We start from the raw sequence: 26,945 nt of genomic DNA, 5'->3' as shown, positions 1-26,945 counted from the left end.
TAAATGTGTAGCCCTTGCGCGGACAGGTCGGGTATATACCCCATAATGCCGCTCACCTCGGTGTACATTATGTGAGATTACCCCTACTAATAGTCCGGGTAGACAATTCAGGGTGATATTCACATAGAAAAATTTTATGTTTGGTTATCCTTACTTATTGTCTAGCTCGATAGCTCGACAATTCGGGTAACCTATACATTCGCTGCCCAGATTGGGAGTCACTCACACTTAGAATATTTCTACGCAAAGACTAGTCAAGAAAGTCTATATATATTTCATTGATGAAGTGATTGTAAGTACAAAAGGTCTCATTGTGACTCGAGCTCAATGGCTTCGGGGTGTACATCCATGATTCAAAAAGGAATAGAAAAGAAGGAAAAACTATCAAGAGGGAAGATTGCCAGCCTCATCTGAAGGGCACACTACTTCGACCTCGTCATCGCTCTCCTCTTCTGACGAGTTAGGTTCCTCGTTCGCTGCCCTAGCCACCCCTAGAGCTAAGCCCGCCGTCGTGATGGCACTGAGGTCGAGATCAGGGAATTTCTGTCAGACTAGATACCTACACAGTTTGAACCCAAAGCGGTAGGAGCTTGAATCGTATTCGGCCTGAAGAGCACGAAACTTCGAGGACTCCTTGAAGCGCTCAACAGCCTGGTTCCTCTCTTCTTCCTGCACCTCCTGGATGGCGGTCTCGAAGATCTGAGTTCGTTCCTGAACCATTGCTTCAATATTTTCGACTTCTCGTTGAAGCCATGCCTTCTCCTCGGTCATTGTCGCAATTAGCTCCTTTTGCTTCGCGTTCTCCTCGGTCATCGCAGAAATCTGCTCAATCAGCGAGGAGATCCGCCCGTCCTGGTCCAGAATCAGCTGCTTCTGGCCCTCGACTCCCTTTTTAGCCCGAAGCACCTCGCCCCGAGCTAGGTCCAGCTCGCGATGGAGATTTCGTACCTCCACCTTGGCGTCCCGAGCCTCCTTTGAGTGGATCGCGGACTGGTAGGCCAACGCATGAAGGGCGGAGTTGACCTATCAAAGGAAAATCGAGGTAAGTAAAAAAAAAAGAGAGAAAAAAGAAAGAGAAAGCGAAGCCGAAGGCAGAGTGCTTACCACCATGCAATGGCTGGAGGCTAGTCCCAAGAGCCGCTTCAGAGGCATGTCAACCCATCGCGCAACCTCGCTTGGAAAGACGACATCCCGGCTCTTGCGCACCGCGAGCACATGGTTCGTGATGCTTTCTCCTTCACTCGTGGGGATGCTCTCTGGCTCGGCAACGGGCCCTCCGAAGCTGATACATCCTCCGATTCTTGAGGACGAGCTTCCTCCTCACGGCCCTCCTCTGCGTCCACCTCGGGGTGTGCAGCTCGGGCCTCCTCCTTGGGGGGCTCAATGGAGATCGGCTCCATGGCCTGGGCCTCGGTTGCTCCGGACGTTGAAGGTCCGACCTCCCGGCGAAGCCTCTTCGCAGCCTTTCGCTTCTTCCCCCTCCGGGAGCTCATCAGGAGGCTCTCTACATCGACCTCTGGCATTGTAGCTGCAAAAAACAGACAATTAGTCAAAAAACTTAAAGGGTGTTTCAAGCAAGTATCCGAAAGGAAACCTAGTAGGGGGCTCAAACTAGCTCACACCAGTGTATCCTCAGCCAAGAAGTTTTTCATCTCAAGCCCGAGGTCCCTCCACGAATTGATCACTACCCTGGTCTCTCCGTCCAAGCTCACCCTGGGGTCCTGAGTAGCCACCCTCCAGTGGGTTGGAAAAGACCACCCTTCCGGTTTACGAGCGATGAAGTATCGCCTTTTCCAGGCCGGGACCTTGTTCGGGCAGCCGTGCAAGATCTTGAATCCGGGCCTGGGAGAGATATAATAACTCTGTCTAACGTCCCCGCGCAGACAGATCGAGTTTCGCTTGATCACACAGATCGAGCTGAAGACGTCCAGGGTTAGGGGTCGGCCGTAGGAGTGGAACAAAAAAATAGTGCCAACGATATTCCGAATAGAGTTCGGATGAAGCTGGTCAATGGTGATGTTGTAAAATTTAACTACTTCTATCAGGAAAGGGTGGAGTGGGAAATGCAGCCCTACCGCGAGCTGTTCCTCAAAAATAGCGAGCTCATTGTGATCATGAGCCCAAGGGTACAGACCTAAGGGTATGCTGAAGACTAAGCTATCGGGGAGACGATAGTGGGACACTAAGTACATTAGTTTATCTTAAGACAGTTTGGAAGGCCCGAAGTCATCGGGTTTCCGACCGTGGGAAGGAGTTGGGGCCCCCGACCTGGAGGATGGGCCCTCTTCCTGGGCTTCGGTCTCCCCGAGCCAAGATGGCTCAACTTCGGGGTCAGAGGTTCCCTCCAAAGACCGGTGAGGGGAGCACCCTGCCGTGGGCTGACTTCCTTGGCAAGAACAACAACGCCCTCCACCTCGCTAACACTATCTACAAGCCTATCTACGCTAGAACTCGACATAATCGGAAAGCAGGAGAAAGCTAAGGAATGGGGGCTCATCGGAAACGAAGAACGAAGTGGAAAACGGAAAGAAAACCGAGTTGGAAGACTCCGACACGACCTCGGGAGAGCTCAATCGCAGAATTTGTGGCAAGAAAAGTGAGTCGCGGACCCCCCTATTTATAGCCGCTATGTCCAAGAACCAATGGTCGAGATCGAAGCAATCCAACAGCTCTTAGGAAAAACAGTTGCACGGCCCCCGAGGGTAAAATCAGTTTAGTGTGTTTTTTGACGTCTGCAGAGTTTATAAATCGTGTGACGTCCACGCGTAAACCATACGCGACCTAGGTTTTCCTGGTTGAGCCAGGTGAGCGAACAAGTCCGACCCATGATTCATCTGACTAGCTGACCGAACCTTGGACCAAATCCACTTGGCTCGTCATGAACTCCCCGCATCGGGTCAGGACCCCTGGCTCGGGAAGTGGGGGCAATTGATGTAGGGTGATTTGGCCCGACCTAATAATAGGGGGACACGTGGACACGATCTAACTGACAGGACGACAGCTCATCCCGACGTACCCAAGTCTGTGACGGACCGAGCTCGGATAACCGAACCACCTTGGGGAAAGTCCACCTCGGGGCAAGTCCACCTCAGAAGCAAGTCCACTTCGGGACAAGTTCACTTTGGGGCACGATTGCATCAAGATCACTTCGGTTATAAGACACCTCATTCGTACCAAGACGGACCCAAGGGACACTAGTTCGGATAATATTGACCGACCTTTGCATGTTACCCCCGAAGATACCGCCACCAGATTCCACACTTTACGGGATCACACCTCGTAACTGACAGCCTTATCTCCCCCATCCGAATCGAGCGGAAGCGATAAGCCTTATCGGTTGGTAGTGTTATCTCCTGCTAATACGGATACGGGCCTCATCATGGCAAGAATCTCGGAACCACTCTGAAAAACCTGCGAGGACTCCAGTATATAAAGACTCGAACCCTTCGGGGGAAAATGTACGCATAATCATTGCTTACTAGCTATCTTGCTTTCTAAACTGTCTTCAGCTCACACATTACTGACTTAGGCATCGGAGCGACCTCGCCGGGTAAGCACCCCCGGGTTCTCTGATTCTCTCTGTGCAGATCAACCAGCTCCGTCGTCTACTGAAAGCCAAATCATCAGCCAAATTGCGTAGCATCACCTATTATTTGTTTTTCTCTCATTTTCGCCGAAGTGAGAGCCCCCTTCCAGTTCCGCCAGTCGACGCCATAAGTCAGAACCGCTGCAACATCTGCAAATCTGTATCTCTTCCATTAACCAACAACTCACTTCACAAGAGAAAAATTATTTTGCTTCTTGTTCTCAGGTTGTCATCAAATAATCTTGTTTTCTTTGTCTCTATGCTCTGTGCCTGTCCCTCTGTCACCGGTCTAAATAATTACAAGTCAGCTGCTGCCATCTCCTAGATTAGAGAACAAGGAAGAACTTAATCCCTTTCCTGTTGCAGACGAAGCACCATTCCTCCAGAGCTTGAATCATTCAGACATGTGGGCTGGACTTTTTGGCTTCATCCACAGTCATCTGAACAGAACATTTCAACCCAAAATCAGTACTTAATTCATTTTTACGTTCTTCTCAGGCCAGTTGTCTAGTAGCTTCTTGACACGCAAAGGATACATATATCCCTCATAATCTCAACCAAACCTCTTGCTCTTAAATAACCATCTACCTAATCCTTTCTGCAATAAATGAATAAAAAAGATCAGTTCTGCTTGTCCAGGAAAGCTAGGGATTTTCCCATCCTTCGAAAACAGCATTAATGTATCTATATGGAATGCATCTGAACATAATTGAAAATGAAAATTACATTAATAATCATCTTTAAACAAGTTCAAATAAAAAAAAAACAATATATGGAATAATAGCTGAAGGGGGCAAATGAGTTCAAGAAAAAATTTGTCCAATTTTGACAAATTTAGGCGTAAAGGTCGAAAACCTCGCAATGGAGCATGAGATTCGTCCCTTGCTACAGAGTAAGACCCATCAAGAAGGCCTCAATAAAATCAAGAAACAGAGACTCGCCCAACGACTTGGCGACGGCCAACTTCATCACAACGCTGTAGTTCTTTTGCAGTACGAGAAAACAAAATGTCCGCAACGACCATTTTTTATTCTCGGAGAAAGAATAAAAGCTTTCCCTTTCCTCTTCCTCTCTACTGGGAGACTTCAAGGACAACCTCAACTCAACCCATTTTCGTTTCAAACCTCAAGAAATGAAGAGAGCTTGCTATCGGAAACTGAACAACAGTAATCCTCTGTCTCTCGCTTATCTGATCTGTGTTTTGCCTCGTTCTTTCTACTCTTGAAGAAAGACACCTCCAGATATCGGAGCTAAAGTGCGAAACCTGGGAACTGAACTGTAATCAACTGCCGAGGATAATAAAAAAGAGAAGAAGAGAAAAGCCGTGTAGGCTCACAAACCACTCGGTTCGTGTTATTGACGCGTCAGCGTCGCCTTCGGGAGGAGGCGTTTGAGAGGACATCTTCTTTGTCGTTTCTCGCTGTTAAAACTGCTTCGCCTTTGGAATGGTCGTTGGAATCAACCGGCAGAATTCAAATGAGGCAATCTCCGGCAGGTTTCAGTTTTGAGAGCAGAAGGTCAAGAGTTGAAGTGAGCTGAAATTCGAGAGAGGAGTGAGAAGGATGAACTTTTGGGCGTGCACGAGTCCCTCTAAACCGTGTGTGGGAGGACATGCGGCGCACTCACAGCCCATGGGATGTTTTTGGGGCGGATGCGAACCCTTTGGTGTGCATGGCTGACGTGGGGTGTTATTATAGGCTGCATAGCCTATACTACATAAACCTGGCCCACGTTCAGCTGCAACTTGGGTCTGTAGGAAATCCGAGATCCGGAATCAGTTGTAACTTGGGTTAGAGTTGGTTCAGCCAACCGTCCAGGTTTGAATCTGGGCTGGGTCTGCTTCGAACACACATGCTATTGCTACACGCCTATTGGTTGCAAATGGGAGTGAAAAATGTGATGCGGGAAAGACACTTGGTCCAAGCCTATACTACATAAACCTGGCCCACTTTCAGCTGCAACTTGTGTCTGTAGGAAATCAGAGATCCGGAATCAGTTGTAACTTGGGTTAGAGTTGGTTCAGCCAACCGTCCAGGTTTGAATCTGGTCGGGTCTGCTTCGAACACACATGTTATTGCTACACGCCTATTGGTTGCAAATGGGAGTGAAAAATGTGATGCGGGAAAGACACTTGGTCCAAGCCTATACTACATAAACCTGGTCCACGTTCAGCTGCAACTTGGGTCTGTAGGAAATCCGAGATCCGGAATCAGTTGTAACTTGGGTTAGAGTTGGTTCAGCCAACCGTCCAGGTTTGAATCTGGGCCGGGTCTGCTTTGAACACACATGCTATTGCTACACGCCTATTGGTTGCAAATGGGAGTGAAAAATGTGATGCGGGAAAGACACTTGGTCCAAGCCTATACTACATAAACCTGGCCCACGTTCAGCTGCAACTTGTGTCTGTAGGAAATCCGAGATCCGGAATCAGTTGTAACTTGGGTTAGAGTTGGTTCAGCCAACTGTCCAGGTTTGAATCTGGGCCGGGTCTGCTTCGAACACACATGCTATTGCTACACGCCTATTGGTTGCAAATGGGAGTGAAAAATGTGATGCGGGAAAGACACTTGGTCCAAGCCTATACTACATAAACCTGGTACACGTTCAGCTGCAACTTGGGTCTGTAGGAAATCTGAGATCCGGAATCAGTTGTAACTTGGGTTAGAGTTGGTTCAGCCAACCGTCCAGGTTTGAATCTGGGCCGGGTCTGCTTCGAACACACATGCTATTGCTACACGCCTATTGGTTGCAAATGGGAGTGAAAAATGTGATGCGGGAAAGACACTTGGTCCAAGCCTATACTACATAAACCTGGCCCACGTTCAGCTGCAACTTGTGTCTGTAGGAAATCCGAGATCCGGAATCAGTTGTAACTTGGGTTAGAGTTGGTTCAGCCAACCGTCCAGGTTTGAATCTGGGCCGGGTCTGCTTCGAACACACATGCTATTGCTACACGCCTATTGGTTGCAAATGGGAGTGAAAAATGTGATGCGGGAAAGACACTTGGTCCAAGCCTATACTACATAAACCTGGCCCACGTTCAGCTGCAACTTGTGTCTGTAGGAAATCCGAGATCCGGAATCAGTTGTAACTTGGGTTAGAGTTGGTTCAGCCAACCGTCCAGGTTTGAATCTGGGCCGGGTCTGCTTCGAACACACATGCTATTGCTACACGCCTATTGGTTGCAAATGGGAGTGAAAAATGTGATGCGGGAAAGACACTTGGTCCAAGCCTATACTACATAAACCTGGCCCACGTTCAGCTGCAACTTGTGTCTGTAGGAAATCCGAGATCCGGAATCAGTTGTAACTTGGGTTAGAGTTGGTTCAGGCAACCGTCCAGGTTTGAATCTGGGCCGGGTCTGCTTCGAACACACATGCTATTGCTACACGCCTATTGGTTGCAAATGGGAGTGAAAAATGTGATGCGGGAAAGACACTTGGTCCAAGCCTATACTACATAAACCTGGCCCACGTTCAGCTGCAACTTGTGTCTGTAGGAAATCCGAGATCCGGAATCAGTTGTAACTTGGGTTAGAGTTGGTTCAGCCAACCGTCCAGGTTTGAATCTGGCCGGGTCTGCTTCGAACACACATGCTATTGCTACACGCCTATTGGTTGCAAATGGGAGTGAAAAATGTGATGCGGGAAAGACACTTGGTCCAAGCCTATACTACATAAACCTGGCCCACGTTCAGCTGCAACTTGGGTCTGTAGGAAATCCGAGATCCGGAATCAGTTGTAACTTGGGTTAGAGTTGGTTCAGCCAACCGTCCAGGTTTGAATCTGGGCTGGGTCTGCTTTGAACACACATGCTATTGCTACACGCCTATTGGTTGCAAATGGGAGTGAAAAATGTGATGCGGGAAAGACACTTGGTCCAAGCCTATACTACATAAACCTGGTCCACGTTCAGCTGCAACTTGGGTCTGTAGGAAATCCGAGATCCGGAATCAGTTGTAACTTGGGTTAGAGTTGGTTCAGCCAACCGTCCAGGTTTGAATCTGGGCCGGGTCTGCTTCGAACACACATGCTATTGCTACACGCCTATTGGTTGCAAATGGGAGTGAAAAATGTGATGCGGGAAAGACACTTGGTCCAAGCCTATACTACATAAACCTGGCCCACGTTCAGCTGCAACTTGTGTCTGTAGGAAATCCGAGATCCGGAATCAGTTGTAACTTGGGTTAGAGTTGGTTCAGCCAACTGTCCAGGTTTGAATCTGGGCCGGGTCTGCTTCAAACACACATGCTATTGCTACACGCCTATTGGTTGCAAATGGGAGTGAAAAATGTGATGCGGGAAAGACACTTGGTCCAAGCCTATACTACATAAACCTGGTCCACGTTCAGCTGCAACTTGGGTCTGTAGGAAATCCGAGATCCGGAATCAGTTGTAACTTGGGTTAGAGTTGGTTCAGCCAACCGTCCAGGTTTGAATCTGGGCCGGGTCTGCTTCGAACACACATGCTATTGCTACACGCCTATTGGTTGCAAATGGGAGTGAAAAATGTGATGCGGGAAAGACACTTGGTCCAAGCCTATACTACATAAACCTGGCCCACGTTCAGATGCAACTTGGGTCTGTAGGAAATCCGAGATCCGGAATCAGTTGTAACTTGGGTTAGAGTTGGTTCAGCCAACCGTCCAGGTTTGAATCTGTGCCGGGTCTGCTTCGAACACACATGCTATTGCTACACGCCTATTGGTTGCAAATGGGAGTGAAAAATGTGATGCGGGAAAGACACTTGGTCCAAGCCTATACTACATAAACCTGGTCCACGTTCAGCTGCAACTTGGGTCTGTAGGAAATCCGAGATCCGGAATCAGTTGTAACTTGGGTTAGAGTTGGTTCAGCCAACCGTCCAGGTTTGAATCTGGGCCGGGTCTGCTTCGAACACACATGCTATTGCTACACGCCTATTGGTTGCAAATGGGAGTGAAAAATGTGATGCGGGAAAGACACTTGGTCCAAGCCTATACTACATAAACCTGGCCCACGTTCAGCTGCAACTTGGGTCTGTAGGAAATCCGAGATCCGGAATCAGTTGTAACTTGGGTTAGAGTTGGTTCAGCCAACCGTCCAGGTTTCAATCTGGGCTGGGTCTGCTTTGAACACACATGCTATTGCTACACGCCTATTGGTTGCAAATGGGAGTGAAAAATGTGATGCGGGAAAGACACTTGGTCCAAGCCTATACTACATAAACCTGGTCCACGTTCAGCTGCAACTTGGGTCTGTAGGAAATCCGAGATCCGGAATCAGTTGTAACTTGGGTTAGAGTTGGTTCAGCCAACCGTCCAGGTTTGAATCTGGGCCGGGTCTGCTTCGAACACACATGCTATTGCTACACGCATATTGGTTGCAAATGGGAGTGAAAAATGTGATGCGGGAAAGACACTTGGTCCAAGCCTATACTACATAAACCTGGCCCACGTTCAGCTGCAACTTGTGTCTGTAGGAAATCCGAGATCCGGAATCAGTTGTAACTTGGGTTAGAGTTGGTTCAGCCAACTGTCCAGGTTTGAATCTGGGCCGGGTCTGCTTCGAACACACATGCTATTGCTACACGCCTATTGGTTGCAAATGGGAGTGAAAAATGTGATGCGGGAAAGACACTTGGTCCAAGCCTATACTACATAAACCTGGTCCACGTTCAGCTGCAACTTGGGTCTGTAGGAAATCCGAGATCCGGAATCAGTTGTAACTTGGGTTAGAGTTGGTTCAGCCAACCGTCCAGGTTTGAATCTGGGCCGGGTCTGCTTCGAACACACATGCTATTGCTACACGCCTATTGGTTGCAAATGGGAGTGAAAAATGTGATGCGGGAAAGACACTTGGTCCAAGCCTATACTACATAAACCTGGCCCACGTTCAGATGCAACTTGGGTCTGTAGGAAATCCGAGATCCGGAATCAGTTGTAACTTGGGTTAGAGTTGGTTCAGCCAACCGTCCAGGTTTGAATCTGTGCCGGGTCTGCTTCGAACACACATGCTATTGCTACACGCCTATTGGTTGCAAATGGGAGTGAAAAATGTGATGCGGGAAAGACACTTGGTCCAAGCCTATACTACATAAACCTGGCCCACGTTCAACTGCAACTTGTGTCTGTAGGAAATCCGAGATCCGGAATCAGTTGTAACTTGGGTTAGAGTTGGTTCAGCCAACCGTCCAGGTTTGAATCTGGGCCGGGTCTGCTTCGAACACACATGCTATTGCTACACGCCTATTGGTTGCAAATGGGAGTGAAAAATGTGATGCGGGAAAGACACTTGGTCCAAGCCTATACTACATAAACCTGGTCCACGTTCAGCTGCAACTTGGGTCTGTAGGAAATCCGAGATCCGGAATCAGTTGTAACTTGGGTTAGAGTTGGTTCAGCCAACCGTCCAGTTTTGAATCTGGGCCGGGTCTGCTTCGAACACACATGCTATTGCTACACGCCTATTGGTTGCAAATGGGAGTGAAAAATGTGATGCGGGAAAGACACTTGGTCCAAGCCTATACTACATAAACCTGGCCCACGTTCAGCTGCAACTTGGGTCTGTAGGAAATCCGAGATCCGGAATCAGTTGTAACTTGGGTTAGAGTTGGTTCAGCCAACCGTCCATGTTTGAATCTGTGCCGGGTCTGCTTCGAACACACATGCTATTGCTACACGCCTATTGGTTGCAAATGGGAGTGAAAAATGTGATGCGGGAAAGACACTTGGTCCAAGCCTATACTACATAAACCTGGCCCACGTTCAGCTGCAACTTGTGTCTGTAGGAAATCCGAGATCCGGAATCAGTTGTAACTTGGGTTAGAGTTGGTTCAGGCAACCGTCCAGGTTTGAATCTGGGCCGGGTCTGCTTCGAACACACATGCTATTGCTACACGCCTATTGGTTGCAAATGGGAGTGAAAAATGTGATGCGGGAAAGACACTTGGTCCAAGCCTATACTACATAAACCTGGCCCACGTTCAGCTGCAACTTGTGTCTGTAGGAAATCCGAGATCCGGAATCAGTTGTAACTTGGGTTAGAGTTTGTTCAGGCAACCGTCCAGGTTTGAATCTGGGCCGGGTCTGCTTCGAACACACATGCTATTGCTACACGCCTATTGGTTGCAAATGGGAGTGAAAAATGTGATGCGGGAAAGACACTTGGTCCAAGCCTATACTACATAAACCTGGCCCACGTTCAGCTGCAACTTGTGTCTGTAGGACATCCGAGATCCGGAATCAGTTGTAACTTGGGTTAGAGTTGGTTCAGCCAACCGTCCAGGTTTGAATCTGGCCGGGTCTGCTTCGAACACACATGCTATTGCTACACGCCTATTGGTTGCAAATGGGAGTGAAAAATGTGATGCGGGAAAGACACTTGGTCCAAGCCTATACTACATAAACCTGGCCCACGTTCAGCTGCAACTTGTGTCTGTAGGAAATCCGAGATCCGGAATCAGTTGTAACTTGGGTTAGAGTTGGTTCAGGCAACCGTCCAGGTTTGAATCTGGGCCGGGTCTGCTTCGAACACACATGCTATTGCTACACGCCTATTGGTTGCAAATGGGAGTGAAAAATGTGATGCGGGAAAGACACTTGGTCCAAGCCTATACTACATAAACCTGGCCCACGTTCAACTGCAACTTGTGTCTGTAGGAAATCCGAGATCCGGAATCAGTTGTAACTTGGGTTAGAGTTGGTTCAGCCAACCGTCCAGGTTTGAATCTGGGCCGGGTCTGCTTCGAACACACATGCTATTGCACACGCCTATTGGTTGCAAATGGGAGTGAAAAATGTGATGCGGGAAAGACACTTGGTCCAAGCCTATACTACATAAACCTGGCCCACGTTCATGCAACTTGTGTCTGTAGGAAATCCGAGATCCGGAATCAGTTGTAACTTGGGTTAGAGTTTGTTCAGGCAACCGTCCAGGTTTGAATCTGGGCCGGGTCTGCTTCGAACACACATGCTATTGCTACACGCCTATTGGTTGCAAATGGGAGTGAAAAATGTGATGCGGGAAAGACACTTGGTCCAAGCCTATACTACATAAACCTGGCCCACGTTCAGCTGCAACTTGTGTCTGTAGGACATCCGAGATCCGGAATCAGTTGTAACTTGGGTTAGAGTTGGTTCAGCCAACCGTCCAGGTTTGAATCTGGCCGGGTCTGCTTCGAACACACATGCTATTGCTACACGCCTATTGGTTGCAAATGGGAGTGAAAAATGTGATGCGGGAAAGACACTTGGTCCAAGCCTATACTACATAAACCTGGCCCACGTTCAGCTGCAACTTGGGTCTGTAGGAAATCCGAGATCCGGAATCAGTTGTAACTTGGGTTAGAGTTGGTTCAGCCAACCGTCCAGGTTTGAATCTGGGCTGGGTCTGCTTTGAACACACATGCTATTGCTACACGCCTATTGGTTGCAAATGGGAGTGAAAAATGTGATGCGGGAAAGACAATTGGTCCAAGCCTATACTACATAAACCTGGTCCACGTTCAGCTGCAACTTGGGTCTGTAGGAAATCCGAGATCCGGAATCAGTTGTAACTTGGGTTAGAGTTGGTTCAGCCAACCGTCCAGGTTTGAATCTGGGCTGGGTCTGCTTCGAACACACATGCTATTGCTACACGCCTATTGGTTGCAAATGGGAGTGAAAAATGTGATGCGGGAAAGACACTTGGTCCAAGCCTATACTACATAAACCTGGCCCACTTTCAGCTGCAACTTGTGTCTGTAGGAAATCAGAGATCCGGAATCAGTTGTAACTTGGGTTAGAGTTGGTTCAGCCAACCGTCCATGTTTGAATCTGTGCCGGGTCTGCTTCGAACACACATGCTATTGCTACACGCCTATTGGTTGCAAATGGGAGTGAAAAATGTGATGCGGGAAAGACACTTGGTCCAAGCCTATACTACATAAACCTGGCCCACGTTCAGCTGCAACTTGTGTCTGTAGGAAATCCGAGATCCGGAATCAGTTGTAACTTGGGTTAGAGTTGGTTCAGCTAACTGTCCAGGTTTGAATCTGGGCCGGGTCTGCTTCGAACACACATGCTATTGCTACACGCCTATTGGTTGCAAATGGGAGTGAAAAATGTGATGCGGGAAAGACACTTGGTCCAAAACTATACTACATAAACCTGGTACACGTTCAGCTGCAACTTGGGTCTGTAGGAAATCTGAGATCCGGAATCAGTTGTAACTTGGGTTAGAGTTGGTTCAGCCAACCGTCCAGGTTTGAATCTGGGCCGGGTCTGCTTCGAACACACATGCTATTGCTACACGCCTATTGGTTGCAAATGGGAGTGAAAAATGTGATGCGGGAAAGACACTTGGTCCAAGCCTATACTACATAAACCTGGTCCACGTTCAGCTGCAACTTGGGTCTGTAGGAAATCCGAGATCCGGAATCAGTTGTAACTTGGGTTAGAGTTGGTTCAGCCAACCGTCCAGGTTTGAATCTGGGCCGGGTCTGCTTCGAACACACATGCTATTGCTACACGCCTATTGGTTGCAAATGGGAGTGAAAAATGTGATGCGGGAAAGACACTTGGTCCAAGCCTATACTACATAAACCTGGTCCACGTTCAGCTGCAACTTGGGTCTGTAGGAAATCCGAGATCCGGAATCAGTTGTAACTTGGGTTAGAGTTGGTTCAGCCAACCGTCCAGGTTTGAATCTGGGCCGGGTCTGCTTCGAACACACATTCTATTGCTACACGCCTATTGGTTGCAAATGGGAGTGAAAAATGTGATGCGGGAAAGACACTTGGTCCAAGCCTATACTACATAAACCTGGCCCACGTTCAGCTGCAACTTGTGTCTGTAGGAAATCCGAGATCCGGAATCAGTTGTAACTTGGGTTAGAGTTGGTTCAGCCAACTGTCCAGGTTTGAATCTGGGCCGGGTCTGCTTCGAACACACATGCTATTGCTACACGCCTATTGGTTGCAAATGGGAGTGAAAAATGTGATGCGGGAAAGACACTTGGTCCAAGCCTATACTACATAAACCTGGTCCACGTTCAGCTGCAACTTGGGTCTGTAGGAAATCCGAGATCCGGAATCAGTTGTAACTTGGGTTAGAGTTGGTTCAGCCAACCGTCCAGGTTTGAATCTGGGCCGGGTCTGCTTCGAACACACAGGCTTTTGCTACACGCCTATTGGTTGCAAATGGGAGTGAAAAATGTGATGCGGGAAAGACACTTGGTCCAAGCCTATACTACATAAACCTGGCCCACGTTCAGATGCAACTTGGGTCTGTAGGAAATCCGAGATCCGGAATCAGTTGTAAGTTGGGTTAGAGTTGGTTCAGCCAACCGTCCAGGTTTGAATCTGTGCCGGGTCTGCTTCGAACACACATGCTATTGCTACACGCCTATTGGTTGCAAATGGGAGTGAAAAATGTGATGCGGGAAAGACACTTGGTCCAAGCCTATACTACATAAACCTGGCCCACGTTCAACTGCAACTTGTGTCTGTAGGAAATCCGAGATCCGGAATCAGTTGTAACTTGGGTTAGAGTTGGTTCAGCCAACCGTCCAGGTTTGAATCTGGGCCGGGTCTGCTTCGAACACACATGCTATTGCTACACGCCTATTGGTTGCAAATGGGAGTGAAAAATGTGATGCGGGAAAGACACTTGGTCCAAGCCTATACTACATAAACCTGGTCCACGTTCAGCTGCAACTTGGGTCTGTAGGAAATCCGAGATCCGGAATCAGTTGTAACTTGGGTTAGAGTTGGTTCAGCCAACCGTCCAGTTTTGAATCTGGGCCGGGTCTGCTTCGAACACACATGCTATTGCTACACGCCTATTGGTTGCAAATGGGAGTGAAAAATGTGATGCGGGAAAGACACTTGGTCCAAGCCTATACTACATAAACCTGGCCCACGTTCTGCTGCAACTTGGGTCTGTAGGAAATCCGAGATCCGGAATCAGTTGTAACTTGGGTTAGAGTTGGTTCAGCCAACCGTCCATGTTTGAATCTGTGCCGGGTCTGCTTCGAACACACATGCTATTGCTACACGCCTATTGGTTGCAAATGGGAGTGAAAAATGTGATGCGGGAAAGACACTTGGTCCAAGCCTATACTACATAAACCTGGCCCACGTTCAGCTGCAACTTGTGTCTGTAGGAAATCCGAGATCCGGAATCAGTTGTAACTTGGGTTAGAGTTGGTTCAGGCAACCGTCCAGGTTTGAATCTGGGCCGGGTCTGCTTCGAACACACATGATATTGCTACACGCCTATTGGTTGCAAATGGGAGTGAAAAATGTGATGCGGGAAAGACACTTGGTCCAAGCCTATACTACATAAACCTGGCCCACGTTCAGCTGCAACTTGGGTCTGTAGGAAATCCGAGATCCGGAATCAGTTGTAACTTGGGTTAGAGTTGGTTCAGCCAACCGTCCATGTTTGAATCTGTGCCGGGTCTGCTTCGAACACACATGCTATTGCTACACGCCTATTGGTTGCAAATGGGAGTGAAAAATGTGATGCGGGAAAGACACTTGGTCCAAGCCTATACTACATAAACCTGGCCCACGTTCAGCTGCAACTTGTGTCTGTAGGAAATCCGAGATCCGGAATCAGTTGTAACTTGGGTTAGAGTTGGTTCAGGCAACCGTCCAGGTTTGAATCTGGGCCGGGTCTGCTTCGAACACACATGATATTGCTACACGCCTATTGGTTGCAAATGGGAGTGAAAAATGTGATGCGGGAAAGACACTTGGTCCAAGCCTATACTACATAAACCTGGCCCACGTTCAGCTGCAACTTGTGTCTGTAGGAAATCCGAGATCCGGAATCAGTTGTAACTTGGGTTAGAGTTTGTTCAGGCAACCGTCCAGGTTTGAATCTGGGCCGGGTCTGCTTCGAACACACATGCTATTGCTACACGCCTATTGGTTGCAAATGGGAGTGAAAAATGTGATGCGGGAAAGACACTTGGTCCAAGCCTATACTACATAAACCTGGCCCACGTTCAGCTGCAACTTGTGTCTGTAGGACATCCGAGATCCGGAATCAGTTGTAACTTGGGTTAGAGTTGGTTCAGCCAACCGTCCAGGTTTGAATCTGGCCGGGTCTGCTTCGAACACACATGCTATTGCTACACGCCTATTGGTTGCAAATGGGAGTGAAAAATGTGATGCGGGAAAGACACTTGGTCCAAGCCTATACTACATAAACCTGGCCCACGTTCAGCTGCAACTTGGGTCTGTAGGAAATCCGAGATCCGGAATCAGTTGTAACTTGGGTTAGAGTTGGTTCAGCCAACCGTCCAGGTTTGAATCTGGGCTGGGTCTGCTTTGAACACACATGCTATTGCTACACGCCTATTGGTTGCAAATGGGAGTGAAAAATGTGATGCGGGAAAGACAATTGGTCCAAGCCTATACTACATAAACCTGGTCCACGTTCAGCTGCAACTTGGGTCTGTAGGAAATCCGAGATCCGGAATCAGTTGTAACTTGGGTTAGAGTTGGTTCAGCCAACCGTCCAGGTTTGAATCTGGGCTGGGTCTGCTTCGAACACACATGCTATTGCTACACGCCTATTGGTTGCAAATGGGAGTGAAAAATGTGATGCGGGAAAGACACTTGGTCCAAGCCTATACTACATAAACCTGGCCCACTTTCAGCTGCAACTTGTGTCTGTAGGAAATCAGAGATCCGGAATCAGTTGTAACTTGGGTTAGAGTTGGTTCAGCCAACCGTCCAGGTTTGAATCTGGTCGGGTCTGCTTCGAACACACATGTTATTGCTACACGCCTATTGGTTGCAAATGGGAGTGAAAAATGTGATGCGGGAAAGACACTTGGTCCAAGCCTATACTACATAAACCTGGTCCACGTTCAGCTGCAACTTGGGTCTGTAGGAAATCCGAGATCCGGAATCAGTTGTAACTTGGGTTAGAGTTGGTTCAGCCAACCGTCCAGGTTTGAATCTGGGCCGGGTCTGCTTTGAACACACATGCTATTGCTACACGCCTATTGGTTGCAAATGGGAGTGAAAAATGTGATGCGGGAAAGACACTTGGTCCAAGCCTATACTACATAAACTTGGCCCACGTTCAGCTGCAACTTGTGTCTGTAGGAAATCCGAGATCGGGAATCAGTTGTAACTTGGGTTAGAGTTGGTTCAGCCAACTGTCCAGGTTTGAATCTGGGCCGGGTCTGCTTCGAACACACATGCTATTGCTACACGCCTATTGGTTGCAAATGGGAGTGAAAAATGTGATGCGGGAAAGACACTTGGTCCAAGCCTATACTACATAAACCTGGTACACGTTCAGCTGCAACTTGGGTCTGTAGGAAATCTGAGATCCGGAATCAGTTGTAACTTGGGTTAGAGTTGGTTCAGCCAACCGTCCAGGTTTGAATCTGGGCCGGGTCTGCTTCGAACACACATGCTATTGCTACACGCCTATTGGTTGCAAATGGGAGTGAAAAATGTGATGCGGGAAAGACACTTGGTCCAAGCCTATACTACATAAACCTGGTCCACGTTCAGCTGCAACTTGGGTCTGTAGGAAATCCGAGATCCGGAATCAGTTGTAACTTGGGTTAGAGTTGGTTCAGCCAACCGTCCAGGTTTGAATCTGTGCCGGGTCTGCTTCGAACACACATGCTATTGCTACACGCCTATTGGTTGCAAATGGGAGTGAAAAATGTGATGCGGGAAAGACACTTGGTCCAAGCCTATACTACATAAACCTGGCCCACGTTCAGCTGCAACTTGTGTCTGTAGGAAATCCGAGATCCGGAATCAGTTGTAACTTGGGTTAGAGTTTGTTCAGGCAACCGTCCAGGTTTGAATCTGGGCCGGGTCTGCTTCGAACACACATGCTATTGCTACACGCCTATTGGTTGCAAATGGGAGTGAAAAATGTGATGCGGGAAAGACACTTGGTCCAAGCCTATACTACATAAACCTGGCCCACGTTCAGCTGCAACTTGTGTCTGTAGAACATCCGAGATCCGGAATCAGTTGTAACTTGGGTTAGAGTTGGTTCAGCCAACCGTCCAGGTTTGAATCTGGCCGGGTCTGCTTCGAACACACATGCTATTGCTACACGCCTATTGGTTGCAAATGGGAGTGAAAAATGTGATGCGGGAAAGACACTTGGTCCATGCCTATACTACATAAACCTGGCCCACGTTCAGCTGCAACTTGGGTCTGTAGGAAATCCGAGATCCGGAATCAGTTGTAACTTGGGTTAGAGTTGGTTCAGCCAACCGTCCAGGTTTGAATCTGGGCTGGGTCTGCTTTGAACACACATGCTATTGCTACACGCCTATTGGTTGCAAATGGGAGTGAAAAATGTGATGCGGGAAAGACAATTGGTCCAAGCCTATACTACATAAACCTGGTCCACGTTCAGCTGCAACTTGGGTCTGTAGGAAATCCGAGATCCGGAATCAGTTGTAACTTGGGTTAGAGTTGGTTCAGCCAACCGTCCAGGTTTGAATCTGGGCTGGGTCTGCTTCGAACACACATGCTATTGCTACACGCCTATTGGTTGCAAATGGGAGTGAAAAATGTGATGCGGGAAAGACACTTGGTCCAAGCCTATACTACATAAACCTGGCCCACTTTCAGCTGCAACTTGTGTCTGTAGGAAATCAGAGATCCGGAATCAGTTGTAACTTGGGTTAGAGTTGGTTCAGCCAACCGTCCAGGTTTGAATCTGGTCGGGTCTGCTTCGAACACACATGTTATTGCTACACGCCTATTGGTTGCAAATGGGAGTGAAAAATGTGATGCGGGAAAGACACTTGGTCCAAACCTATACTACATAAACCTGGTCCACGTTCAGCTGCAACTTGGGTCTGTAGGAAATCCGAGATCCGGAATCAGTTGTAACTTGGGTTAGAGTTGGTTCAGCCAACCGTCCAGGTTTGAATCTGGGCCGGGTCTGCTTCGAACACACATGCTATTGCTACACGCCTATTGGTTGCAAATGGGAGTGAAAAATGTGATGCGGGAAAGACACTTGGTCCAAGCCTATACTACATAAACCTGGCCCACGTTCAGCTGCAACTTGTGTCTGTAGGAAATCCGAGATCCGGAATCAGTTGTAACTTGGGTTAGAGTTGGTTCAGCCAACTGTCCAGGTTTGAATCTGGGCCGGGTCTGCTTCGAACACACATGCTATTGCTACACGCCTATTGGTTGCAAATGGGAGTGAAAAATGTGATGCGGGAAAGACACTTGGTCCAAGCCTATACTACATAAACCTGGTCCACGTTCAGCTGCAACTTGGGTCTGTAGGAAATCCGAGATCCGGAATCAGTTGTAACTTGGGTTAGAGTTGGTTCAAGCAACCGTCCAGGTTTGAATCTGGGCCGGGTCTGCTTCGAACACACATGCTATTGCTACACGCCTATTGGTTGCAAATGGGAGTGAAAAATGTGATGCGGGAAAGACACTTGGTCCAAGCCTATACTACATAAACCTGGCCCACGTTCAGATGCAACTTGGGTCTGTAGGAAATCCGAGATCCGGAATCAGTTGTAACTTGGGTTAGAGTTGGTTCAGGAAACCGTCCAGGTTTGAATCTGTGCCGGGTCTGCTTCGAACACACATGCTATTGCTACACGCCTATTGGTTGCAAATGGGAGTGAAAAATGTGATGCGGGAAAGACACTTGGTCCAAGCCTATACTACATAAACCTGGCCCACGTTCAACTGCAACTTGTGTCTGTAGGAAATCCGAGATCCGGAATCAGTTGTAACTTGGGTTAGAGTTGGTTCAGCCAACCGTCCAGGTTTGAATCTGGGCCGGGTCTGCTTCGAACACACATGCTATTGCTACACGCCTATTGGTTGCAAATGGGAGTGAAAAATGTGATGCGGGAAAGACACTTGGTCCAAGCCTATACTACATAAACCTGGTCCACGTTCAGCTGCAACTTGGGTCTGTAGGAAATCCGAGATCCAGAATCAGTTGTAACTTGGGTTAGAGTTGGTTCAGCCAACCGTCCAGGTTTGAATCTGGGCCGGGTCTGCTTCGAACACACATGCTATTGCTACACGCCTATTGGTTGCAAATGGGAGTGAAAAATGTGATGCGGGAAAGACATTTGGTCCAAGCCTATACTACATAAACCTGGCCCACGTTCAGCTGCAACTTGGGTCTGTAGGAAATCCGAGATCCGGAATCAGTTGTAACTTGGGTTAGAGTTGGTTCAGCCAACCGTCCAGGTTTGAATCTGTGCCGGGTCTGCTTCGAACACACATGCTATTGCTACACGCCTATTGGTTGCAAATGGGAGTGAAAAATGTGATGCGGGAAAGACACTTGGTCCAAGCCTATACTACATAAACCTGGCCCACGTTCAGCTGCAACTTGTGTCTGTAGGAAATCCGAGATCCGGAATCAGTTGTAACTTGGGTTAGAGTTGGTTCAGCCAACCGTCCAGGTTTGAATCTGGGCCGGGTCTGCTTCGAACACACATGCTATTGCTACACGCCTATTGGTTGCAAATGGGAGTGAAAAATGTGATGCGGGAAAGACACTTGGTCCAAGCCTATACTACATAAACCTGGCCCACGTTCAGCTGCAACTTGTGTCTGTAGGAAATCCGAGATCCGGAATCAGTTGTAATTTGGGTTAGAGTTGGTTCAGGCAACCGTCCAGGTTTGAATCTGGGCCGGGTCTGCTTCGAACACACATGCTATTGCTACACGCCTATTGGTTGCAAATGGGAGTGAAAAATGTGATGCGGGAAAGACACTTGGTCCAAGCCTATACTACATAAACCTGGCCCACGTTCAGCTGCAACTTGTGTCTGTAGGACATCCGAGATCCGGAATCAGTTGTAACTCGGGTTAGAGTTGGTTCAGCCAACCGTCCAGGTTTGAATCTGGCCGGGTCTGCTTCGAACACACATGCTATCGCTACACGCCTATTGGTTGCAAATGGGAGTGAAAAATGTGATGCGGGAAAGACACTTGGTCCAAGCCTATACTACATAAACCTGGCCCACGTTCAGCTGCAACTTGGGTCTGTAGGAAATCCGAGATCCGGAATCAGTTGTAACTTGGGTTAGAGTTGGTTCAGCCAACCGTCCAGGTTTGAATCTGGGCTGGGTCTGCTTTGAACACACATGCTATTGCTACATGCCTATTGGTTGCAAATGGGAGTGAAAAATGTGATGCGGGAAAGACAATTGGTCCAAGCCTATACTACATAAACCTGGTCCACGTTCAGCTGCAACATGGGTCTGTAGGAAATCCGAGATCCGGAATCAGTTGTAACTTGGGTTAGAGTTGGTTCAGCCAACCGTCCAGGTTTGAATCTGGGCTGGGTCTGCTTCGAACACACATGCTATTGCTACACGCCTATTGGTTGCAAATGGGAGTGAAAAATGTGATGCGGGAAAGACACTTGGTCCAAGCCTATACTACATAAACCTGGCCCACTTTCAGCTGCAACTTGTGTCTGTAGGAAATCAGAGATCCGTAATCAGTTGTAACTTGGGTTAGAGTTGGTTCAGCCAACCGTCCAGGTTTGAATCTGGTCGGGTCTGCTTCGAACACACATGTTATTGCTACACGCCTATTGGTTGCAAATGGGAGTGAAAAATGTGATGCGGGAAAGACACTTGGTCCAAGCCTATACTACATAAACCTGGCCCACGTTCAGCTGCAACTTGGGTCTGTAGGAAATCCGAGATCCGGAATCAGTTGTAACTTGGGTTAGAGTTGGTTCAGCCAACTGTCCAGGTTTGAATCTGGGCCGGGTCTGCTTCGAACACACATGCTATTGCTACACGCCTATTGGTTGCAAATGGGAGTGAAAAATGTGATGCGGGAAAGACACTTGGTCCAAGCCTATACTACATAAACCTGGTACACGTTCAGCTGCAACTTGGGTCTGTAGGAAATCTGAGATCCGGAATCAGTTGTAACTTGGGTTAGAGTTGGTTCAGCCAACCGTCCAGGTTTGAATCTGGGCCGGGTCTGCTTCGAACACACATGCTATTGCTACACGCCTATTGGTTGCAAATGGGAGTGAAAAATGTGATGCGGGAAAGACACTTGGTCCAAGCCTATACTACATAAACCTGGCCCACGTTCAGCTGCAACTTGGGTCTGTAGGAAATCCGAGATCCGGAATCAGTTGTAACTTGGGTTAGAGTTGGTTCAGCCAACCGTCCATGTTTGAATCTGTGCCGGGTCTGCTTCGAACACACATGCTATTGCTACACGCCTATTGGTTGCAAATGGGAGTGAAAAATGTGATGCGGGAAAGACACTTGGTCCAAGCCTATACTACATAAACCTGGCCCACGTTCAGCTGCAACTTGTGTCTGTAGGAAATCCGAGATCCGGAATCAGTTGTAACTTGGGTTAGAGTTGGTTCAGCCAACCGTCCAGGTTTGAATCTGGGCCGGGTCTGCTTCGAACACACATGCTATTGCTACACGCCTATTGGTTGCAAATGGGAGTGAAAAATGTGATGCGGGAAAGACACTTGGTCCAAGCCTATACTACATAAACCTGGCCCACGTTCAGCTGCAACTTGTGTCTGTAGGAAATCCGAGATCCGGAATCAGTTGTAACTTGGGTTAGAGTTGGTTCAGGCAACCGTCCAGGTTTGAATCTGGGCCGGGTCTGCTTCGAACATACATGCTATTGCTACACGCCTATTGGTTGCAAATGGGAGTGAAAAATGTGATGCGGGAAAGACACTTGGTCCAAGCCTATACTACATAAACCTGGCCCACGTTCAGCTGCAACTTGTGTCTGTAGGAAATCCGAGATCCGGAATCAGTTGTAACTTGGGTTAGAGTTGGTTCAGGCAACCGTCCAGGTTTGAATCTGGGCCGGGTCTGCTTCGAACACACATGCTATTGCTACACGCCTATTGGTTGCAAATGGGAGTGAAAAATGTGATGCGGGAAAGACACTTGGTCCAAGCCTATACTACATAAACCTGGCCCACGTTCAGCTGCAACTTGGGTCTGTAGGAAATCCGAGATCCGGAATCAGTTGTAACTTGGGTTAGAGTTGGTTCAGCCAACCGTCCAGGTTTGAATCTGGGCTGGGTCTGCTTTGAACACACATGCTATTGCTACACGCCTATTGGTTGCAAATGGGAGTGAAAAATGTGATGCGGGAAAGACACTTGGTCCAAGCCTATACTACATAAACCTGGTCCACGTTCAGCTGCAACTTGGGTCTGTAGGAAATCCGAGATCCGGAATCAGTTGTAACTTGGGTTAGAGTTGGTTCAGCCAACCGTCCAGGTTTGAATCTGGGCCGGGTCTGCTTCGAACACACATGCTATTGCTACACGCCTATTGGTTGCAAATGGGAGTGAAAAATGTGATGCGGGAAAGACACTTGGTCCAAGCCTATACTACATAAACCTGGCCCACGTTCAGCTGCAACTTGTGTCTGTAGGAAATCCGAGATCCGGAATCAGTTGTAACTTGGGTTAGAGTTGGTTCAGCCAACTGTCCAGGTTTGAATCTGGGCCGGGTCTGCTTCGAACACACATGCTATTGCTACACGCCTATTGGTTGCAAATGGGAGTGAAAAATGTGATGCGGGAAAGACACTTGGTCCAAGCCTATACTACATAAACCTGGTCCACGTTCAGCTGCAACTTGGGTCTGTAGGAAATCCGAGATCCGGAATCAGTTGTAACTTGGGTTAGAGTTGGTTCAGCCAACCGTCCAGGTTTGAATCTGGGCCGGGTCTGCTTCGAACACACATGCTATTGCTACACGCCTATTGGTTGCAAATGGGAGTGAAAAATGTGATGCGGGAAAGACACTTGGTCCAAGCCTATACTACATAAACCTGGCCAACGTTCAGCTGCAACTTGTGTCTGTAGGAAATCCGAGATCCGGAATCAGTTGTAACTTGGGTTAGAGTTGGTTCAGCCAACCGTCCAGGTTTGAATCTGGCCGGGTCTGCTTCGAACACACATGCTATTGCTACACGCCTATTGGTTGCAAATAGGTGTGAAAAATGTGATGCGGGAAAGACACTTGGTCCAAGCCTATACTACATAAACCTGGCCCACGTTCAGCTGCAACTTGGGTCTGTAGGAAATCCGAGATCCGGAATCAGTTGTAACTTGGGTTAGAGTTGGTTCAGCCAACTGTCCAGGTTTGAATCTGGGCCGGGTCTGCTTCGAACACACATGCTATTGCTACACGCCTATTGGTTGCAAATGGGAGTGAAAAATGTGATGCGGGAAAGACACTTGGTCCAAGCCTATACTACATAAACCTGGCCCACGTTCAGCTGCAACTTGTGTCTGTAGGAAATCCGAGATCCGGAATCAGTTGTAATTTGGGTTAGAGTTGGTTCAGGCAACCGTCCAGGTTTGAATCTGGGCCGGGTCTGCTTCGAACACACATGCTATTGCTACACGCCTATTGGTTGCAAATGGGAGTGAAAAATGTGATGCGGGAAAGACACTTGGTCCAAGCCTATACTACATAAACCTGGCCCACGTTCAGCTGCAACTTGTGTCTGTAGGACATCCGAGATCCGGAATCAGTTGTAACTCGGGTTAGAGTTGGTTCAGCCAACCGTCCAGGTTTGAATCTGGCCGGGTCTGCTTCGAACACACATGCTATCGCTACACGCCTATTGGTTGCAAATGGGAGTGAAAAATGTGATGCGGGAAAGACACTTGGTCCAAGCCTATACTACATAAACCTGGCCCACGTTCAGCTGCAACTTGGGTCTGTAGGAAATCCGAGATCCGGAATCAGTTGTAACTTGGGTTAGAGTTGGTTCAGCCAACCGTCCAGGTTTGAATCTGGGCTGGGTCTGCTTTGAACACACATGCTATTGCTACATGCCTATTGGTTGCAAATGGGAGTGAAAAATGTGATGCGGGAAAGACAATTGGTCCAAGCCTATACTACATAAACCTGGTCCACGTTCAGCTGCAACATGGGTCTGTAGGAAATCCGAGATCCGGAATCAGTTGTAACTTGGGTTAGAGTTGGTTCAGCCAACCGTCCAGGTTTGAATCTGGGCTGGGTCTGCTTCGAACACACATGCTATTGCTACACGCCTATTGGTTGCAAATGGGAGTGAAAAATGTGATGCGGGAAAGACACTTGGTCCAAGCCTATACTACATAAACCTGGCCCACTTTCAGCTGCAACTTGTGTCTGTAGGAAATCAGAGATCCGTAATCAGTTGTAACTTGGGTTAGAGTTGGTTCAGCCAACCGTCCAGGTTTGAATCTGGTCGGGTCTGCTTCGAACACACATGTTATTGCTACACGCCTATTGGTTGCAAATGGGAGTGAAAAATGTGATGCGGGAAAGACACTTGGTCCAAGCCTATACTACATAAACCTGGCCCACGTTCAGCTGCAACTTGGGTCTGTAGGAAATCCGAGATCCGGAATCAGTTGTAACTTGGGTTAGAGTTGGTTCAGCCAACTGTCCAGGTTTGAATCTGGGCCGGGTCTGCTTCGAACACACATGCTATTGCTACACGCCTATTGGTTGCAAATGGGAGTGAAAAATGTGATGCGGGAAAGACACTTGGTCCAAGCCTATACTACATAAACCTGGTACACGTTCAGCTGCAACTTGGGTCTGTAGGAAATCTGAGATCCGGAATCAGTTGTAACTTGGGTTAGAGTTGGTTCAGCCAACCGTCCAGGTTTGAATCTGGGCCGGGTCTGCTTCGAACACACATGCTATTGCTACACGCCTATTGGTTGCAAATGGGAGTGAAAAATGTGATGCGGGAAAGACACTTGGTCCAAGCCTATACTACATAAACCTGGCCCACGTTCAGCTGCAACTTGGGTCTGTAGGAAATCCGAGATCCGGAATCAGTTGTAACTTGGGTTAGAGTTGGTTCAGCCAACCGTCCATGTTTGAATCTGTGCCGGGTCTGCTTCGAACACACATGCTATTGCTACACGCCTATTGGTTGCAAATGGGAGTGAAAAATGTGATGCGGGAAAGACACTTGGTCCAAGCCTATACTACATAAACCTGGCCCACGTTCAGCTGCAACTTGTGTCTGTAGGAAATCCGAGATCCGGAATCAGTTGTAACTTGGGTTAGAGTTGGTTCAGCCAACCGTCCAGGTTTGAATCTGGGCCGGGTCTGCTTCGAACACACATGCTATTGCTACACGCCTATTGGTTGCAAATGGGAGTGAAAAATGTGATGCGGGAAAGACACTTGGTCCAAGCCTATACTACATAAACCTGGCCCACGTTCAGCTGCAACTTGTGTCTGTAGGAAATCCGAGATCCGGAATCAGTTGTAACTTGGGTTAGAGTTGGTTCAGGCAACCGTCCAGGTTTGAATCTGGGCCGGGTCTGCTTCGAACATACATGCTATTGCTACACGCCTATTGGTTGCAAATGGGAGTGAAAAATGTGATGCGGGAAAGACACTTGGTCCAAGCCTATACTACATAAACCTGGCCCACGTTCAGCTGCAACTTGTGTCTGTAGGAAATCCGAGATCCGGAATCAGTTGTAACTTGGGTTAGAGTTGGTTCAGGCAACCGTCCAGGTTTGAATCTGGGCCGGGTCTGCTTCGAACACACATGCTATTGCTACACGCCTATTGGTTGCAAATGGGAGTGAAAAATGTGATGCGGGAAAGACACTTGGTCCAAGCCTATACTACATAAACCTGGCCCACGTTCAGCTGCAACTTGGGTCTGTAGGAAATCCGAGATCCGGAATCAGTTGTAACTTGGGTTAGAGTTGGTTCAGCCAACCGTCCAGGTTTGAATCTGGGCTGGGTCTGCTTTGAACACACATGCTATTGCTACACGCCTATTGGTTGCAAATGGGAGTGAAAAATGTGATGCGGGAAAGACACTTGGTCCAAGCCTATACTACATAAACCTGGTCCACGTTCAGCTGCAACTTGGGTCTGTAGGAAATCCGAGATCCGGAATCAGTTGTAACTTGGGTTAGAGTTGGTTCAGCCAACCGTCCAGGTTTGAATCTGGGCCGGGTCTGCTTCGAACACACATGCTATTGCTACACGCCTATTGGTTGCAAATGGGAGTGAAAAATGTGATGCGGGAAAGACACTTGGTCCAAGCCTATACTACATAAACCTGGCCCACGTTCAGCTGCAACTTGTGTCTGTAGGAAATCCGAGATCCGGAATCAGTTGTAACTTGGGTTAGAGTTGGTTCAGCCAACTGTCCAGGTTTGAATCTGGGCCGGGTCTGCTTCGAACACACATGCTATTGCTACACGCCTATTGGTTGCAAATGGGAGTGAAAAATGTGATGCGGGAAAGACACTTGGTCCAAGCCTATACTACATAAACCTGGTCCACGTTCAGCTGCAACTTGGGTCTGTAGGAAATCCGAGATCCGGAATCAGTTGTAACTTGGGTTA

General features: G+C 48.3%; 1 long non-coding RNA gene across 1 annotated transcript; it reads right to left on the bottom strand.

Annotated features, from left to right (window-relative positions):
* Nucleotides 1-294: 294 nt before the first annotated feature.
* Nucleotides 295-5,384, bottom strand: LOC148803202 (uncharacterized). Its single transcript, XR_016081276.1, has 3 exons — nt 3,219-5,384; nt 1,105-1,528; nt 295-1,023 (listed from the first exon to the last, which is right to left on the bottom strand). It is a non-coding gene; the product is annotated as an uncharacterized LOC148803202 (long non-coding RNA).
* Nucleotides 5,385-26,945: the final 21,561 nt, after the last annotated feature.

The sequence above is a fragment of the Nelumbo nucifera genome, chromosome 1 (genome assembly GCF_055504915.1).
Source record: "Nelumbo nucifera cultivar China Antique chromosome 1, China Antique-T2T, whole genome shotgun sequence".
Classification (NCBI taxonomy): domain Eukaryota; kingdom Viridiplantae; phylum Streptophyta; class Magnoliopsida; order Proteales; family Nelumbonaceae; genus Nelumbo; species Nelumbo nucifera.
Note: the sequence above shows the minus strand (reverse complement) of the source record. Positions and strands in the feature narration are given on the sequence as shown.